General features: G+C 38.0%; 1 pseudogene; it reads left to right on the forward strand.

Moving 5' to 3' along the window:
* Positions 1-1,860: 1,860 nt before the first annotated feature.
* The window catches only part of LOC149578079 (kinesin-like protein KIN-14R), a 199,650-nt pseudogene continuing 179,900 nt past the window's right edge, over positions 1,861-21,610 (forward strand).

The following is a 21,610-nucleotide window of genomic DNA, read 5'->3' on the forward strand; positions in this document are numbered from 1 at the left end:
CATCGATCAGTTATCCTTGGATATATTCTAGTCACCATGATGGGACTAATATGTGGATTTATTATTGATGATGTCATGATGTGACATGTTTTGACTCAACCATTTTGGAGTCTTCGATCAGTATGATTTTGAGATATATTTTGGTTCTTAAGAACCAATGGATATTTTGATTATCAGTGATACTTCAGTTGCCAATAGAGAGCTGTTGTGATCATGATTTTCTATGGATGTTGCTCATGGTGATTTGATGCTTTTATGCATATTTAATGATTTTTAATCATGGATATTTGTTGATTCCTTATTATGGTGATTTTGTGGATTTTCTTTATGATTATGATACCATGAGCATTAGGGTAGGATATCTACATGTAGTGTCGAGAAGTGGCTTGCAATGGGGGCCGGGGCCATAAGAGGTTGCCAGGGTAACACATTGTAAGTTGGTTAATAAGTGATAACATTCACACACTTAACACTAAGTGAATGAACCTAAAAAGATAAGAGTTTTGGTTCTTGCCCATGCCTTGAGTGCTTGTATAGGCTAGGATGGGAGTAGAGAGAACGCATGGTTGCAACCTTGCATTCCATAGTATGCCTTGTCAGTATGAAAGGATACTAGTGGCCGCATGAGATCTGTATGGACCCATGGAGTTTAGCTAACTGCCAAGGTAACTTGTACAAGATAAATGCGATGACACTTTCCCACTTGCATAGTAGGTTCCTACAGGTCATTGTGTGCCTCTGGGAAGTAGATTTCTGTTTGTGTTTGGAACCTTTGAGTTAGTATACTTTTAGGATTCCTGGACTTTAGAGTCGTGTGCTATGTGGTTTTGATAATCTGTTTTGAGACTTGAGATTATCTCCTCAACACGGTGGGAGTGGACCACTTAGGTACCACGCGGTCGGGTGGTAGTGTATTTTCCACTCTTATCATTTGAGATTCATTGAGACTTTGTGGATAATGCGTCCTTCGTGATGGTGGATATGTATCCTTTCATTGATGATTAGCATATGTTAGATGATGATATCTTATGCTTTACTTTTTATGTTAGTAGGATGTTAGGAGTGGCATTCCTACTATGATAATACCGATGATCTCTTTGGTGCTTGGAATGTTACGCTCGGAGGGATGGCTAGGATCCACGATGGTCTAATGATGCTATTAATGGTTGGGAGGAACCGTTGACTTAGTTTATTTACTTGATCTTTCTGATAGATGTAAATGGCTTTTATGATGATGTATCATGAGTATCATGTGATGTATCATGGATTAGAATAGGATGATGTACTTTATTCTACATGTGTATATTCTTTTAAGCCTTCATACCGTGTGACATGTACAGTGGATGAATGAGCAGTTGGATATGTAATAATTGAACATTGGACTTATCATATTATTTCATGTGGATGTTGTACTAGATGGATTCATGTAAGAAATTCACGTTAAGGGGATCTTAAGAATGTAATCTGTTGTAGATGTTAAGTTTACTCTTTAGATGGACATTGCTATTGCTTCCATTATTGTGCATAAGTTGTAAGTGGTAATTACTTTTTTAAAAAAAAATGCTACCAAACTTAGTGAAATACTAGGTTAATTCTTTGGATCCCTTGACGGGGCATTACATTTGGTATCAGAGCCCGAGTTTCTACATTGGGAACTCTGGGTATTTTGGAACAACCAGAACTTGAACTGCAGTTGTATACTTTAACACTTAGTTGTCAAAATAGAAAATTTACTTAGACCTAAACATAAAACTAAACTTAGTTTATTGTAACATGTGGCTCTTGATTGTAATAGTACTCTGTACTATTGCAGGATGGTGTCTGGGACTAGGTCTTCTGTTAGAGGCCGAGGTAGGGGCCATGGAAGAGGCCGTGGTCATGGCAGAACCATTAGCGCCCATGAGTCTGCCCATGAGGGATCGGTTTGTATAGAGAGCAGGGAAGAGCACTCTAATAGGTAGAAGTAAGAGAACCAAAGAGAGGACCAAGCTGATTCTGAAGAGGGTGGTCTGAGACAGTTGATGCAGACTATTCTAGAACGTCTACCTGCTGTTCAAGAACAGCCTAAAGTGCATCAGACAGAACAAGAACATAGACCCAGATCTAGAAGTCCTCAGAAGGATTGTCAGAGGTCCATTGTGTCCACTCAGATGAAGGATCTTTCAAGATCAAAGGTTAAGCCTTTCAATGGGCAAGGGTCTGGTTATGTGGCCGAACAGTGGCTAATTTCTCTCCACAGGATTTTCACTATGCAAGACTTTGACAGTAATGTTAAGGAAAGATTTGTGATCACTAATTTAGAGAACTTTGGAGCCACTTAGTGGACAATTGAGGAGAAGAAACTAGGGATCTATATGAGCAGTGTCACTTGGGAACTATTTTTGGAGAGTTTTCGAGAACGATTCCTACCAGAAGAATGGAAATAGCAAAGGGCTTATGTCTTTTTCAGGATTCAGTGAAAATTCAGCCCAGTTAACACAACATTTTATTAGGGGTTTGAACAACCATATTATTGGGGGTGTCAAAGTATTTGAGCCAAAAACCCTCAAGGATGTGGTACATCGAGCAATCCTTGTTGAGCAAAGCATCAACCTTGGTCAAGGTGGTTTTGTACGAGCGCCAGCAGCGTCAGGATCTAAAAGCAACTTTAATTCAGATGGCAACAAGAAGCCTTTCTCTTCTAAGGGAAAACAGTTTCTCCAGCAGTCTCGGTAGACGCAACAATAGAAGGGATTTAATCCTCAGGCTCAAGGTGGTGGCAAAGGTTCTAACTTTAAGAACAATCGCAATGCTCAACGCAATAAACAAAATCAACCCAATCAGCCAGCTCAGAGTAGTTAGTCGTTTGTTAGCAGGAACAACCGACAGCAATCAAATGTACCATCTATGGGTAGAGGGTCTGGCAGGAATACAGAATTTTTTTCATGTGGATAGATTGGTCATTATGCAGCTCAGTGTCTGCAGCGAGTGCCTCAGTTTTTTGGACCTAGGCCTACAGCCTCAGAGTCTACAGTAGGTGATGCAGGTAGAGCTCATAGAGTGTTTGCAGCAGTTGATCACCATCAGGCGGATCATCAGGGTACAGTGGTTGAGACCACAGGTGCTATTCGAGGTATATCTCTTTCAGTATTATTTGATTCAGGAGCTACAGATTCATTTATTTCACCATCTATAGTTTCTAAGTGTAAGATGGAGGCAGTGAAGCAAGATCATGGTTGGCAAGTGGAACTAACCTTAGGTATCAAGGTCTCCATGAATTCTGTAGTTCATAAGTGTGGGCTTAGCTTAGGAAGCTTTGTTTCGGTAGTGGATCTTCAAGTCATACCCCTTGGTTCCTATGATGTGATTTTAGGCATGGATTGGCTTGGAACTCATAAAGCCAGTATAGATTGCAGGAAGAAGATAATTATGTGCCAAGACGACCAAGGGAATGATGTAAGGATAGCTAGGGTACCAAGACCTATATCTCTGCGGATGTTTTCTGCTATGCAAATGAAGCGAAGTTTTCATAAAGGATGGCAAATATTTGCTGTTACGGTAAATGATCTTGATGAGGAGGATCCTGTGAGGAAGACTTTAGATCACCCAATTTTGCAAGAGTACATAGATGTTTTTCCAAGTGAGATTCGAGGCATGCCTCCAAAGAGGGATATCGACTTTAGCATTGATTTAGTTCCTGGAGTAGAACCTATTTCTAAAGCTCCTTATCGCATGACTACACAGGGTTACGTCTTCAGTTAGAGGAACTTCTGGCCAAAGGGAGCATTCGACCTAGTGTATCACCATGGGGAGCTCCAATGCTCTTTGTGAAGAAGAAAGATAGTTCTTTGTGCCTTTGTATCGATTATAGACAGTTGAACAAGGTGACTATTAAGAACAGGTATCCTTTGCCTAGGATTGATGACCTATTCGATCAGATCAAGGGGGCTACAATTTTCTCCACGATTGACCTTAAGTCAGGATACCACCAGCTTCACATTAAGGAAGCTGACATTCACAAGACCGCTTTTCAAACTCGCTATCGCCATTATGAGTTCACAGTGGTACCTTTTGGATTGACTAACGCTCCATCGGTATTCATGAGTTTGATGAATGGTGTTTTTTGATCATATCTGGACAGATTCGTACTTGTGTTTCTTGATGATATATTGATATATTCCAAGAATCAGAAGGAGCATGAGGAACACTTGCGGTTGGTATTATAGTGTTTGAAAGACAACCAACTTTATGGTAATGCAGCCAAGTGTGAATTCTTCATATCAGAGATTCAATATTTAAGGCATGTTATCTCAGGTAATGGTATATCAGTGGATCCTGCCAAGGTTCAGGCGATAATAGATTGGCCAACACTGACTAACGTGTCAGAGATTCGTAGTTTCATGGGTTTAGCTAGATATTATCGTAGATTTGTCCAGAACTTCTCTAGGATAGCACATCCTATCACTTCTCTTCAAAGGAAAGGAAAGAGGTTTGTGTGGACAAAGAAATGTGAAGAAGCGTTTCAGAAGCTCAAGGAACTTTTAAAAAGTGCACCCATTTTAGCAGTACCTGATCTAGAGGGAGATTTCATGGTGTGTACAGATGCTTCTCTTGAAGGTATTGGGGCAGTATTGATGCAGAATGGGCGAGTGATAGCGTATGAATCATGCAAGCTCAAGGATTATGAGTTAAATTATCCTACGCATGATCTTGAGTTAGTAGCAGTAGTTCATGCTTTGACAAGATGGAGACACTTCTTGTTGGGGCACAAATTTGAGCTACATAGCGATCATCGCAGTCTTCAGTATATTTTTACTCAGCCTAATTTGAATGCTCGCCAGAGACGATGGATGGAGTTTCTATGCGAGTACATTTTTGAGGTTAAGTATATTCAAGGTAAGGAGAACGTGGTGGCAGATGCTTTGAGTCGCAGGAGACATGTGGTATCATCGATGACTCTTAGTGTTGATTTGAGGGGTCAGATTCTTCAGGCACTTTCCACGGATTCATGGTATCAAGAAGTGTGTAGGGAGATAGATTCAGGAAGACCCTTGGAAGAAAAGTTTGCAGGCTATGTTCGGGAATCAGATGGTCTTTCGAGACATTTGGGTAGAATTTATGTGCCTCTAGTGGATGAGCTTCGCAATTGAATTCTAGCAAAAGCTCATCGTACACCATACTCAACACACCTAGGTGTTAAAAAGATGCATGCTGATTTGAGACGTTTGTTCTTTTGGTCCGGAATGAAGCGAGATATTGCTGATTTTGTGGCTAGGTGTCTTGAGTGTTAGAGAGTCAAGGAAGAACATCAGCACCCAGCTGGACTTTTGCAACCAAATCTCATTCCTTCTTGGAAGTGGGATATTATTTCCATGGATTTCATTGTAGGATTACCTTTGATAGTTCGTCGTCATGATGCTATCATGGTAACGGTTGATCGGTTGACTAAGGTGGCACATTTTTCACCTATCAGGTCTTCTTATACAGCAGCTTCTGTAGCTAGTGTCTTCATGCGTGACATTGTGAGATTACATGGTATTCCTAGAAAGATCATTTCTGATAGGGATCATTTCTTTCCTCACCAAGAAATCTCTGGACACCACTTATGTACCTTTCAACTCTGGGACACGCAAGGAGGAATTAGACATGCCAAGGCTTCAACAAAGGGACCAGCACACTAAGGATGACAAAGACTCCTATGATGATGAAACCTACAACTTATCTACTCCCAAAAGACCTTGTTGATGCTCTGATACCATTTGATGCAAAGGATGGAGGATCTAACCAAAAACTTGCAAATTCAAGCACAATATGGACCCAACCCCTATGTTTCAATGGTGTTCCCAAATGCACACAATGCCACCAAAGACTCCAAACTTGGATTTACATTCACCAAGTGTTCCCTCCACCTCTACACACCTTTAAAAACTTCAACCAACATTTTTCTAAGGTTTTCAAACCCACAAATCTTTAGTAGATACAAAAGAGACCAGTTTTTCCCTTTACTAGGCTATTCTCTTCTTTGGATCAGCAGACCCTATTTTCTTAATTTTTCTCCAAAACTTTACAAAACACCAAGAAAATAAACTATCTTTTTAGATACCCTTTTTTTAGTTTTATAACATATCCAAAAATCAGATATCACTCCTTTGGAAATATTGTACAGAACAGGGCAGTTTGTCTTAGAATTAGGCCTAATTAGACCACTTTTACAAAGCAAGTACCCTTCAAAATTGCAATCTGACTTAATCCTTTTTCATAGTCTCTATTAATGATCTAAATCAAAGGATTTTCAAGATTATAGGTCTTTTTCACACTCCTAAACATCCAAACTTCAAAACCCTCCTTAAAATGGCTTAAAAACCAGGGCCTGCTTGTTCAAACCCCAAAACTCAATTCTAGAACTTCTCCTTCAGCATTAACCATGAATTTAAATATCTAAGATGATATTACCACTCATTCCAATATTAGAAAGAACTTACAAAACAAAGGATTCTTCAAGTTGCTCTTGAAAACCAAGCACTTTCATTCAATTTTCTGAGACAATCCGTACAAATCTAACCCTCCAAGCTGTACAATCACAATTTATAAGTTTCAAGGGATGGTTAGTAACCCCCTCAACCACCTCCAATCAGTTTCATTTGTTAACTCTTCATAAAATTTAAATTATGGAGTTTCCCTCCAAAAAACACATAACCGTTACTATTCAACTTTCTAACTATTAAACTATGCTTTTAATGGGCTTATTGAATGTTTTGACTTGTCTAATGACAAGATATGATCATGAAAACCTAAATGAACCTATCAAATGACTCATCTACCATATGAAATCCTAAAATCCTATCTCATGCCCAATTACAACTTTTTTTCACATATGAGTCCAACATTATAACTTTGTATGCTTCCATGAGCCATAATTGGTGCAAGGATTACCCAATTGACTTCAAGAGATGCTCCATGACCTCTGTAATGCCTTGGATCTTCGATGTTCCCCTGATGAGCATGGGATGCTCTTGCATAACTTATCTTCATAAATAAATTCAAAACTAATTTCTGTGATATTAACAACTACTATTTTGTATCTCATAGGAGACTCCTAGTGCACATGAGGTCCAACAAGATAGTTATGTACATTTGATGATGTGGCCACTCACTCCTGAGGAGGAGCCTACAATAATAAGTTGTAGTTTGAATTCATGATTAAATATGTTATAAATTTAGCATGCTATGAATTATAATGTTATAGTTTAAATTGTAGATTCATCTGACAAAGGTATTTGAACATATACAGCCCAAAATCAAAGAGGTACCAGCATTGCCAAGGGCATACAAGAGGACTCCCAACCGGTGCAGGAGGTCGATGAGAGAGGTATTTATTATAAAATTTTGATAGTATTAATGTCCATTATAGAAAAGATCATTATGCATTTGAGTAATTCAATGTTAGATATGTAGAATCATATAAATTTAGTAGTCTAACTTTGGGTTTTCCTTTTTTGTTTATGTAGGAGGCATCCGATCCACCTAGTGCAGCAAAGAGGCTGCATTTTGATCATCCACCAGCACCCTAGGATAGTATAGTTCTTGTAGGATGCATCATGAGACATTTTGAGATGGCATATGCCACATTGAATACAGAAACATTGATATTATACACATTCTGATGGCATGATCAACCACATTTTCTATATGGATCTATGTATTTTGATATATATTTGAGTACTTTGTCTATGGATACATGATATTTGATATATATTTGTGTAAAATTTTGTCTATGGATACATGTATTTTGATATATATTTTTGTCATTTATGTGCACAATGATATACATATTAATTTAGTATCTAGTATTGTTCAATTTATCATGGATCATGTGTCACGCCCTAAATTTTACTAGTAAAAACATAAAATTTTAATTTTTTTTGTAGCTTATGAAGTTGCATAAGAAATTAAATATTGTAAAACAAGGTTATCATTGAATAGGAGTTCAAGACTCATGTGGATAGTGTCATCCAGTTGTAACATTTTAGTCACAGGTGGTTTTCAAATAGATTGAATGACAGTCTAGTTCAAGTTAGCGTCACGAATCAAATGAGAAAGTTCAAGATACAACACTCATAAATTAGTGAGGTAATTCATATCCTAACAAGCCTCTAATACTAATATTCTATTAGGGGCTGTCGGTTGTATCATATGGACTAGGTCATGATTCTAACATGTAAGGGAAGGGGATCAGAATTACTTATTATCCTCATTACCAATGTACACACATTCATTAATCATTACAATATATATTAATGTGAAAATTATTATATGGTGTGGAAGTGTAGTATATCTTAATCGATTAAACACATGTATCTAGAGAATTTAGATTTAGTACTCATCACATGAGCACCCTTAGTCAAATAAGAAAATGTGCACTTATCTACCACACTATATCAGATCTAACCATTGGAAATTAGGAAAGATATGCCCCAAAGGTAGCTTCAAAGTCTACATGATGGAGAAGGGGCCACTTGAATTGATAGTATCCATCATTCAAAACATTAGTTACACAACTTATGAAATAAACAATTTATTTTATGTGCCAAATGTGTATCATGTGCTTGCATCCATATCTTACTGGTTACAGGTCCTCTTGAAGATTGGACTAATACTGAGTCATTTTCTCCCTCTTTACTCTATTTAGTCATCCTTATGCATTCTATCAACATTGCTTCCTCACCAAACTAGCACTCACTACAGTTTCCTAAACACAAAAATTACTATTTCAATACATAAATTAAACTCACTCTAGCAAAAGACAATTACTAACTATCTAGCACATCAACTACTAACTAATCTAGCTACATTTCCATGTTTTTACATTTACTATTTTAATTACTATAATTACTATACTATTACATTTACTTTTTACATTATTACATCTAATTATTCACCATAAGCTCACTTTCTCACTATCAATATTATTATTATCAAATCATGTTAAGATTCAAAGTAGTTTCATAGTATGAATTAGTAAGCACATAAAATGAGGAACTCTTAGTAAGTCTAAGGGCCAATTCAAAGAACTTAACTCAATAATAATTCATGATTTGTATTTAAACACATCCTACTACACCATCTTATTGAGTGTGTCAATTTAAATTTGTTAGATGAATTGTTTATGCAAGGATTAGGTGCAAGTGTATAAATAAGGTTTGTATATAACATACCTTGTCATTCTGACATATATGTATTCATCATTTCATGCAACTAACATAGTAAAATGTGGTGTACATGAATCATATTATCATTAATTATACATAGGGTACATGAGCTGACGAGCTACCTCTAATGACATGCCTATTGACCCTTATTACATACTAGCTAACTAATGCTTTATTCTTACACTACATTTTCAAATTGGTATATATATTCTATCGACTTTGATATTCTACTAATATCTTCAATCGAATCCACAACATTCATTATCTAACTAACTTTCCCTGAAGCCAAATATAAAATTCACTTGACATTAAATCCAACATCTACACAAGTTTGTCATGCATTCAATTCTATCTACTAACTCTTATCTATCAATGTGTTTTATTGACTAGATAAAACTAGATTTGAGTTATTATTTTAATCCATCATCCATCCTTATCCTGGATTCTCCAATCCCATCATTCCGACAGCTTACTTCATATTAACCCTATTATATGTACATCCAACTATCCTAATTTACAGTCTTAACACTAATTTAATTAAACCCTCCATACTTAACATCATGTTCAGTTATATATGCATTCTCGTAAACTTATTTATTTCATTTAATTTATTTTCCTATATTGAGCTTTTCCATTACCATATGGTTTAATTGTTACATGTTTCTAAATGAGCCCCTTGATATAAACATTACCGTTAAACTAAGGTCAAATACACTAAGTGTCATTATCCCTCTATTCAAGACTTGAAATGATTAAATAATTATCTGATAAAAATAAAATAAAAATCTAAAGGGTGAATCTCCTATCTATCTTAAATCCTCATCATTCCCTAACTCTTACAAAGGCCACATTTCTTCCTACACGTGGTCCCCACAAGGCCCACGTGGGTCATGTTCAGAATTTTGACTAATCCAAGCCTTAGGACATCTTCTTCCCATCCCTCCAATCAAAAATCCTAATGTGAACAAGTCATATTAAATTTCAACTTGACATTCTCCTAAGTAAAAATCCCTTGGAATTGCTATCCCACTCCCCCTTAATTTCAAGTCGACTACCTATGCTTGGGAACACATGACCACTGTTGCAAGGAGGGGATGACTAGTGCATAAGACAAGGATGTGACATAAACCCTTTCTCCTATGCATCCAAGTATATTAATGGGGATGAAACCCCTTTTCAAGAAGGTAAGCTCAAGGATAAAAATTTTTACATGACATGTCAAATTTAACAATACGCCTTGGGGAGTGGAGAAAATTTTTTTGCGTTATGACGGCTTAGGAAATGTTGGGGGCTACTATAGAAGGGCGGTCAAGATCAATCTTGGCTTTTATTTTTTTTTGAGTTAAATATTTAAATTTTTTATATTCTCTAACATGCACACTAATATGCCTTTATTTATTTAATTAATAATTTATTATTTGAGTGTTGGATGTGACTTAGAGGTCACAAGATTGTAATGTTTACCATTCTATCACTTAGGAAATATATTAGTCTAGGACACTCATTAGTCTCTATATGCTATTATTATTTTTATTTTTATTGGATAGCAGTCTAGAATTTGGGAATATTCTTTAATATTTTATTGCTCTATATTAAAGAAGGGATTTATTTGCCTTTACCATACATTTTCTAGAGAGGAAAATGCATGCCTACAGCAATGTATCTCATAGATTTTATTGTGTCTTCTCTTACAACAAACTTCATTTTGTTATATCATGAAATTAATTTGATGATTTCCTTGCTTAGAATTGCATTAAGCTTGATAATTAAAATCAATGTTATCCATGCATGTGATATGAACATAAAATTTTCCTTCCAAATTATTGAGTGCACAACAAGATTGTAAGAAATCTACTAAGTTTTAAATTTATACAATCAATGGTATCACATAACATCTATGGATTGTTATTATCAACTAGTCATTTACAATACCACAAGGAGAAAAATTTCTTTCACATTTTCAAATGATAACAATGATGTCAAAGCAAATCTGTGACTCGTACCAATGCTTTCATAACAATATAAACTCCAAATGAAACATGCATATACAACCTTATCGATTATTTCCTCTACATGTACATTAGGTAACAATGATACAATCTCCTTCCATCACAATGGGGCAACATAAGGGACTTTTCAAAATCATAAGGAACATGGACATTGAAAGATATGGACAATGAGTAGCATGAACATTGTCCAACATGATTGTTGAGAACATGAACAAGCTAGTGAATCCTCCTTCACAAATGAGGGCACAATGTCAAGTTTTCTCATCCAACATCAATCTGTAAGATGATCATTCCAAGCCATTTCCATTGCTCCCTTGGAAAAAAATCTGCATATGCAACACAACAAAATAACAAGGACCATGGATTCTTTCCACCCAACCATAGGCCTCAAAGAGACCACCCCCGCACTAGGGAACAAGGCTCAAACTGGGATACACATACAATCTTTCAATGCATAAACATTACATTTCAAACTTGAACAATTTCCCTCCAAGGCTATTTCACAACGACTTCACAGATGGAACCATAAACATAGGGTGAAGGTGTGTTCTAAAATGGAGACTTACCATACCAAACCATATCTGCAATAAACAATTTTCATGCCCTCTCGGGGCTATCATAATTCAGCAAAATTCATGCCCTCTCGGGGCTATCATAAATAAACAATTTAATGCCCTCTTGGGGCCTCCACATTTCCTCCTCCAAACCCACTACCATCAGCTGTAACTCCACAAACTTCCTTTCTACACCATACTTTCCTTATCACCCCCAACAAGATATGAATGTTATGGCATACAATGGAGCCCATACTCCAAGGTTCTCAATACATTTTTCAAACCCAACTTAAGCCCTTCACCCTGGACTTCTCTTCCCTTCCCACAAGGGTGAGTGTAAGTCCCACACCCATAAAAATACTCAAGCACAAAACAAGAAAACAAAACCAAGTAGAAATAAAAAAAGAAATTTTCAAGAGAACATCACATTTTCACAACACGATATCAACACCCATAATACAACAAGGAAATAGACAAAATCCAAACCTCATACTCACAATACTCCACACAATACAAAAAGATGCACAATGGTGTCACACTAATCTACATGGAATGAACACCATTCAAGAACTCACATGAATGCTACTCCACAATGCAATGCAATGCATACTCCATTGATAAACTCCACACTTGCATATTTGCTTAACCATGCTAAAAGAAAGAAATGGAAAAGAAGCAAGTTTGAGATACCAACCTTGGTCCAAGCTAGGGTAAGGATAGTTGTAGTAGAGCTCCCCTAATCTCCCTCCAAAACCTAACTGTCTCTAAAATTAGAGAGTGGGAAAACACCCCACTAGTTTGGCCAAGAACCTCTAATAAAGCCTTCCCACTAACTTATTTTAGCAAAAACACTAAGCCACTCCATCCTTACAAACTTTTCTCCTCTAATGGCTCATTGATAGCCCTCACAAGCTCTGAATTATGACCCTCGAAGGATCGACCTCAAAATGCACTTAGAGCACCTTGGAAACTCCTCGGTATGGGGTGGCCGCAAATGATGGATAGTCTTCGTGGCTAGAACAAGGGTGTGACTAGGGTTCACCCACCCATCTAGAGCTAATGGCAATGACAATTCGATGCCAAGATCAGCGGTTTCAAAGTTACGCTATGGTGCACCTATGAACTGAGGCACACTGTGAGTTTTGGCATTGAGCGAGATCACTGTGCTGAATCCAAATGGAATGTGATCTCTCAAAAATGAGATAGGTTATTTTAGGCCTCAGTATCACCATCCTGTAGCATTTGACATTTCATTGATAGCCCTCACAAGCTCTGATTTATGACCCTCAAAATATCAACCTCAAAATGCACTTAGAGAACCTTGGGGACTCCTCGTTACGGGTTGGCCACAAATGATGGATGGTCTCCATGGCCTAAACAAGGGTGTGACTAGGGTTCACCGACCCATTTGGAGCTAATGGGACTGACCATTCGATGCCAAGATCAGCGGTTTCAAAGTTACGCTGCGGTGCACCTATGAACTAAGGCACACTGCGAGTTTTGGTATCGAGAAACATTGCTATTTCGAATCCAAACAGAATGTGATCTCTCAAAAATGAGATAGGTTATTTTAGGCCTCAATATCAGCATCTTGTAGCATTTGATAGTTTATCGATAGCCCTCACGAGCTTTGAGTTATGACCCTCAAAAGATCGACCTCAAAACACACTTAGAGAACCTTGGGGACTCCTCAGTATGGGGTGGCCACAGATGATAGAGGGTCTTCGTGGTTGGAACAAGGGTGTCACTATGGTTCACCCACCCACTCGGAGCTAATGGCACTGACTTGTATTTGTTAGGAGTTAGATTTTGAAAAGTTGTCAAGAAAGGTTAACCCCTTTGACTTGTATCATGAAAGGTTGCTTTGTGCCTTGCTTGATTTTTTGAAGACTACTCCATGTGTCACTATCTTTCTTGGAAAAAAAAATCTTTTGAACATCAAGCTAGCAATATTATCAATTATTGTCAAACTTTCTCAACCAAGTCAAAACATCAAGTGCAAATATTTGTTTGCATTTTTTGCTAAGGGGAGTTTCATAAATTGAATTTGATTTTCTATGTCTCTAGTGCTTGAACATGCTTAAAATGGCTCTTTGGTCTTAGGGCTATTGGTATTTTCTAACTTCATGGTCTATGATATGCATACTAAGAATTTCTTTCACTAAATGGTTTCCTTGATCTATTGACTACACTTAAATTTGTTCACTTGTCATCTCTCTTTCTTTATCTACATTGCTATTTGGGATTTTTTCGTAGCTCTTGACTTGAGTCACTAGTGTTGTAACCTGCTTGGACAATTTTTTTGTCAAGTCACTCATTCATTTCTACCTCTTTTTGACATGTGAACACTCTACCTCTCTAATTTGGACATCAAGTTATCTTGTGTCACCTTATTAGCTTCCTCTAGTCTCCTTCATGCTTTATTATCTATCTACCACTATGGTATTCAAACCTTGTGCTACCAAACCTCAACCAAATCTAGACGATCATGATATCCTCCACGCCACTAAAGAGTTTCAAGATCTATATGTTCAATACAAAGAGCTAGAAGAGACAAATAATCTTTCTTACCTTCATCTCTCTAAGCACATGATAGAAATCAATTCTAAACTTGAGAAAAGGTTAGAGGAGAATATTGCATTCTTAAATTAATCTCCCTTAAGACCTTTAGATACACACGGGTCATCTTCTTCAAGGTGTACATATTCTACGCCAAGACATCAAATATCTTCATCTTCTAGATCTAAAGACCTCTTTAGAGAACAAGCAAGTGATACCTCCTTTGAGGCTATGTCAAACTTTCATTATGGACCTATCTTTGACCAAGATAGTGATGAAGACATGGATGCATTCTGTTCACTTAAGAAACAACAAAATTATCATGGAGAAATTTTTGAGAGAACTTTTACTCTATTGGAAGATTCTCATGATAACATCTTGCAAACACTTCTTGATAATGAATCCATCACATTACTAGATAAATCTAGACCTTATGAACCCAAAATCAAACCTCCATGGTGGAGAAATCATCATTACTGCCACTTCCATGGAAGAAAATTTCATAAAACTAAAGATTCCATAGTGTTGAAACATAAAATCAGAGATCTCATTTATGATGGGATTGTTGATACCTCTAATGACTCATGTGTCACAAGATCATGCTAATGAACCTATGTCAAGTGATGATTTCCTTGACACCTTCACTTCTTATAACACTAATGAACCTCCTAAAGTGTCAAAGCTTTCAAAAATGCCTCCACCAAACAAAGAACCTAATTCTTTCGATATAGACCATGCGTACACTCAAGGGCTACAACTAAAAGAAAATCAAGCTAACCTTCACTTGTCTGCAAACCTTTTCCATGCTACTAAGACTAAAGATCCTCAAAATTCATGCAATACTATGATTACTATATCCACTTTAGCTAGTCTTGCATTATTGTTTTAAGATTCTATCATGCACACCTCACATTTTCCCTTGTCCTTAGAAGGTGCTCCATATCAAGATGACTGTCAAAAAGAAAAATATATAAATGAATATCAAGATCAAACACCTTTTCATCTCATCCAAAATTTCACCTTTCTATATCTTGTGTGTTACCCACCTCCTACATATGATGAGGATACCATTTCCACTACCTCCATTGAGCTTACTGAAACTTATGGGAAAAGTGATCTTTCTATGCTATATAAAGAAAGATGTCAAGATCAAAGTGTCCCCTCATGTTCTACTTCTCCATATCCACTTCAAAACTATGCTCAATATTCAAACACTCCTATCAAAGGTCTTTCTCCTATAACAGGTACTCATGAGTCTATTGATGACTTTGGTCATGCTACTCACTCTAAAGATGTTGAAATCCCTAGTCACTATCCCTTTGCATTTCATAATTCTATCCTTGGTCCTTATCCATCTAATCTAAAGTCTTCAAACCTTCTCCTACACTTTCTACTTCTAGCTCTCCAAAGTCTCTCTTGAAAGACTTTAATATTGAACATAACCCTAAGTTGACATTCAATATTCCAAAGGCTTCCACTCCATTTTCTTCCAAACATCTTTCTCAAAAGCTTACAAATATTGCACTCAATCTTCTTTTAACATTGTCCTACCAGCTCATACATCTAAACCTTGATCCATTTCCTCCATCATTCCTCCATCATTCGGAAACCCTCCAAGGTGTGTGTAAATGTTGATCTTCCCCAATTTTTCACCTACCCTTATGCAATGTTTTCAAAGCTACACTTACCTACTATCCATACTCATACAATCCTTCCAAGGAATGAACTCTTATCCTACTATCATCTCACTTCCTTCACCCCATCAACATCATTGAGCATACTTATCTATGGTCTTGGCTTATCATAACTTATGTTTCCTTTAGGAACACTATCTAACTTGAAAATAGTTGAGCTATTTCTAAAAAATAAAATAAAAATAGAAAAGAAGATAAAAAATGTGCCTTGGTGAAAACCATTATCTTATCCATGAGATTCCCTATTTTACTTTCTCATTCACTCATAGCCTTCATATCCAACTTCATATCATGTCATTATGCATGTGCTATCTTGCTTATTGGCTTTAATTGTGTATCCTACATGCTATCTTCTTTCATGGATTTCATGGCTTATCCCAAATGTGCTTCATACAAATTTTCAATATGAAAGTATTTCAAAACATTATACAATATTATGACTCTTTATGCTTTCAAATGCTATGATTGGTTGCAAAATGGAAGAAATCAAGTATTCTACTTGTTCATCCATACTTGCTAAATTTTTCTTATTTGATTAGTTTGATAAAAATAGTTTCAATAATCATAATGTCAGCTTTATGTCAAATAAGGAAAAAACCAAATCTGTAATAAGATATCCACATGCAATTATCTTTCATATAGTTATAAATGCTCTTAAAATTCTCCTTATAGCCTTGTATCACATGCAAATATGATTTGCAAGAACTTGTTCAATATTTTCCTTTTATAATTCCTTACAAAGAACCTACCAAAATACAAAAACCATATACAAAAAAAGTAGACATTTTACATCATAAAATTTAGAAATTCTCCCCAATACCACCCCCCTCCAACTCTTCATAATGTACCTACATTCCAATATCATAAAAAAAATAGTAACTTATTGTATTAAACAAGATAATCATCAATTCATTAAATCTTTATGAAAAAAATAACATAAGAAGTATATATACCTAGTCGAGTATTCCAATAGGGTCCTCTCTCTGTTTTAGGGTCTCTAATAGGGCTTCATGATCAGCATTAGCAATAGTAAAAATTTCTTTTACTTTTGGTCTTCCTTGATGCTTCAATAACTTTACATTTGTTGCTATAATAAGATGCGAATATATGAGAATTACTTTATGCTTTTGATAGTCTTCGAATGCAGGAGTTCTGTTCATTCTAAGCATGTATGTCTGCAGCCATGTTTTAGGAACAACCATTGAACCAGTAGGACCCCTAGGGACATATGTCATCATTTAATAGGTCAAAGGGAGTCATAGGTCACTCTATGACCCCCTTTGGCCCATATGAATGATTCGTATATGTCCCTATGGGTCCTAAGACACCTAGGGACATATGTCATCATTTAATAGGTGAAAGGGTGTCATAAGGAACCCTATGACCCCCTTTGACCTATATGAACGTTTTGAATATGTCTCTAGGGGTCCTAGGACCCTTAAGGACATATGTCATCATCTAATGGGTCAAACGGCGTCATAGGGCACCCTATGACCCCCTTTAACCCATATGAACAATTCAAATATGTCCCTAGGGGTCCCAGGACCCCTAGGGACATATATCATTGTTTAATGGGTCAAAGGGGGTCATAGGTCACCCTATGACCCCCTTTGGCCTATATGAACGATTTGAATATGTCCATAGGACCCCTGGGGATCTATGTCATCATTTAATGGGTCATAGGGTGTCATAGGGTGACCTATGACCCCCTTTGACCCATATGAATGATTAGAATATGTCCCTAGGGGTCCTAGGACCCCTAGGGACATAGGTCGTTGTTTAATGGGGCAAAGGGGGTCATAGGTCACCTTATGACACCCTTTGACCCATATGACCCATTTGAATATGTCCCAAGGGGTCCTAAGAGCCCTAGGGACATATGTTGTCATTTAATGGGTCAAAGGTGGTCATAGGTCACCCTATGAATTTTATTGACCCATATGAACGATTCGAATATGTCCTTAGGAGTCCCATGACCCTTAGGGACATATGTCATCGTTTAATAGGTCAAAGGGAGTCATAGGTCACCATATGACCCCCTTTGACCCATATGAACAATTCGAATATGTCCCTAAGAGTCCTAGGACCCCTAAGGACATATGTCATCATTTAATGGGTCAAAGGGGGTCATAGGTTACCCTATGACCACCTTTCACCCATATGAACAATTCGAATATGTCCCTAGGGGTACTCGAACTCTTAGGGACATATGTCGTCGTTTAATGGGTCAAAGGGAGTCATAGGTCACCCTATGATCCCCTTTGACCCATATGAACAATTTGAATATATTCCTATGATCTTTTTTGATCCGTAGGAATGATTCGAATATGTCCCTAGGGTTCTTAGGACCCCTAAGGACATATGTCATTATTTAATGGGTCAAAGGGGGTCATAGGTTACCCTATCATCACCTTTGACCCATATGAACGATTCGATTATGTCCCTAGAGGTACTAGAACCCCTAGGGACATATATCATTATTTAATGGATCAATGGGAGTCATAGGTCACCATATGACCCCCTTTGACCCATAGGAACGATTCGAATATGTCCCTAGGAGTCTTAGGACCCCTAAGCAAATATGTCATCATTTAATGGGTCAAAGGGGGTCATAGGTTACCCTATGACCACCTTTGACCCATATGAACGATTCAAATATGTCCCTAGGGGTATTAGAACCCCTAAGGACATATGTCATCATTTAATGGATCAAAGGGGGTCATCGGTCACCCTATGATCCCGTTTGACCCATATGAACGATTTGAATATGTTCAATAGGGAGTCATAGGTCACCCTATAACCCCCTTTGACCCATATGGCCCATTCAAATATGTCCCTAAGGGTCTTAGGACCCCTAGGGACATATGTTGTCATTTAATGGATCAAAGGGGGTCATAGGTCACCCTATCACTAACTTTGACCCATATAAACGATTCGAATATGTCTTTAGGGGTCCCATGACCCTTAAGAACATATGTCATCATTTAATGGATGAAAGGGGGTCATAGGTCATCCTATGACTCCCTTTGACCCATATGAACGATTCGAATATGTCCCTAGGGATCATAGGACCCCTACGGACATATGTCATCGATTAATGGGTCAAAAGGGTCATATGTCACCCTATGACCTCCTTTGACCCATATGAATGATTCGAATATGTCCCTATGTGTCCTAGGACCCCTATGGACATATGTCATCATTTAATGGGTCAAAGGGTTTCATAAGGCACACTATGACCCCTTTTGACCCATATGAACGATTTGAATATGTCCCTAGGGCTCCTAGGATCCCTAAGGACATATGTCGTCATTTAATCGGTCAAAGGGGTCATAGGTCACCCTATGACCCCTTTTGACACATATGAACGATTCGAATATGTCCCAAGGGGTCCTAGGACCCTTAGGGACATGTCATCGTTTAATGGGTCAAAGGGTATCATAGGTCACCCTATGATCCCCTTTGACCCATATGAACGATTTGAATATGTTCCTAGGGCTTATAGGACTCTTAGAGACATATGTCGTCGTTTAATGGGTCAAAGAGGGTCATAGGTAACCCTATGACCCCCTTTGACCCATATGAACAATTTGAATATGTCCCTACGGGTTCTAGGACCCCTAGCGACATATGTCATTGTTTAATGGGTCAAAGGGGGTCATAGGTCACCTATGACGCCCTTGACCAATATGAATGATTTGAATATGTCCTTAGGGATCTTAACATCCCTAAAGACATATTCGAATGGGTCATATGGGTCAAAGGGGGTCATAAGTCACCCTATGACCCTCTTTGACCCATATGACCCATTCGAATATGTTACTAGGGGTCTGAGGACTCCTAGTGACATATGTTGTCGTTTAATGGGTCAAAGCAGGTCATAGGTCACCATATGACCTCCTTTGACCCATATTACCCATTCAAATTTCCTTAGGAGTTCTAGAACCCCTAGCAACATATGTCGTCGTTTAATGGGTCAAAGAGAGTCATAAGTCACCCTATGACCCCCTTTGACCCATATTACCCATTCGAATATGTCCCTAAGGGTCCTAGGACCACTAGGGACATATGTCATCATTTAATGGGTCAAAGGGACCTAATCCCCCCTTTGACCCATATTACCCATTTGAATATGTCTCTAGGGGTCTTAGGACCCCTAGCGACATATGCTATCATTTAGTGCGTCAAACGTGACCTATAACCCTCTTTGACCTATATGAATGATTCGAATATGTCCTTAGGGGTCCTAAGACCCCTAGGGACATATGTCGTTGATTAATGGGTCAAAGGGGGTCATAGGTCACCCTATGAACCCCTTTAACCCATATGAACAATTTGAATATGTCCCTACTCGTCCTAGGACCCCTAAGGACATTTATCATCATTTAATGGGTCAAGCAGGTCATAAGGCACCGTATAACCCCCTTTGACCTATATGAATGTTTTGAATATGTCCCTACGGGTCTTAGGACCTCTAGGGACATATGTCATTGTTTAATGAGTCAAAGGGGGTTGCAAGTCACCCTTTGATCAATATGGCCCATTCAAATATGTCCCTGGGGGTCCTAGGACCCATAGGGACATATGTTGCCATTTAATGGGTCAAAGAGGATCATAGGTCACCTGATCACTAACTTTGACCCATATGAACGATTCGAATATGTCCTTAGCAGTCTCATGACCCTTACGGACATATGTAATCATTTAATGGGTCAAAGGGGGTCATAGCTCATAGTATGACCCCTTTTGACCCATATGAATGATTCGAATATGTCCCTAGGGGTCCTAGGATCCCTAGAGAAATATGTCGTTGTTAAGTAGGTCAAAGGGTGTCATAGATCACCCTATGACCCCCTTTGACCCATATGAACAATTTGAATATGTCTCTAGGGGTTATAGGACCCATAGAGACATATGTCACCGTTTAATGGGTCAAAGGGGGTCATAGGTCACCCTATGACCCCCTTTGAGCCATTTGAACAATTCAAAATGTCCCTAAGGGTTCTAAGACCCCTAGAAACACATGTCGTTGTTTAATGGGCCAAAAATGATTCAAATATGTCCCTAGGGGTCCTAGGACCCCTAGGGCCATATGTCGTCATTTAATGGGTCAAAGGGGATCATAAGTCACCCTATGACCCCCTTTGACCAATTTGAACAATTCGAATATGTCCTTAGGGGTCTTATGACTCCTAGGGACATATGTCATCATTTAATGGGTCAAAGGGAGTAATAGGTCACCCTATGACCCCCTTTGACCCATAAGAATGATTTGAATATGTCCCTTGGGGTCCTACGACCCCCAAGGACATATGTCATCATTTAATGGGTCAAAGGGGGTCATAGGTCACCCTATGACCCCTTTTGACCCATATGAACGATTTGAATATGTCCTTAGAGGTCCTAAGAACCCTAGGGATATATGTCATCACTTAATGGGTCAAATGGGGTCACAAGTCACCCTATGACCCCTTTTGACCAATTTGAACAATTCAAATATGTCTTTAGGGCTCCTATGGCCCCTAGGGGCATATGTCATCGTTTAATGGGTCAAAGGGAGTCATAGGTCACCCTATGACCCGCTTTGACCCATAGAAACAATTCGA

Source organism: Cupressus sempervirens, chromosome 1, assembly GCF_028749045.1.
Source record: "Cupressus sempervirens isolate cs-2001-9-10 chromosome 1, ASM2874904v1, whole genome shotgun sequence".
NCBI classification, from domain to species: domain Eukaryota; kingdom Viridiplantae; phylum Streptophyta; class Pinopsida; order Cupressales; family Cupressaceae; genus Cupressus; species Cupressus sempervirens.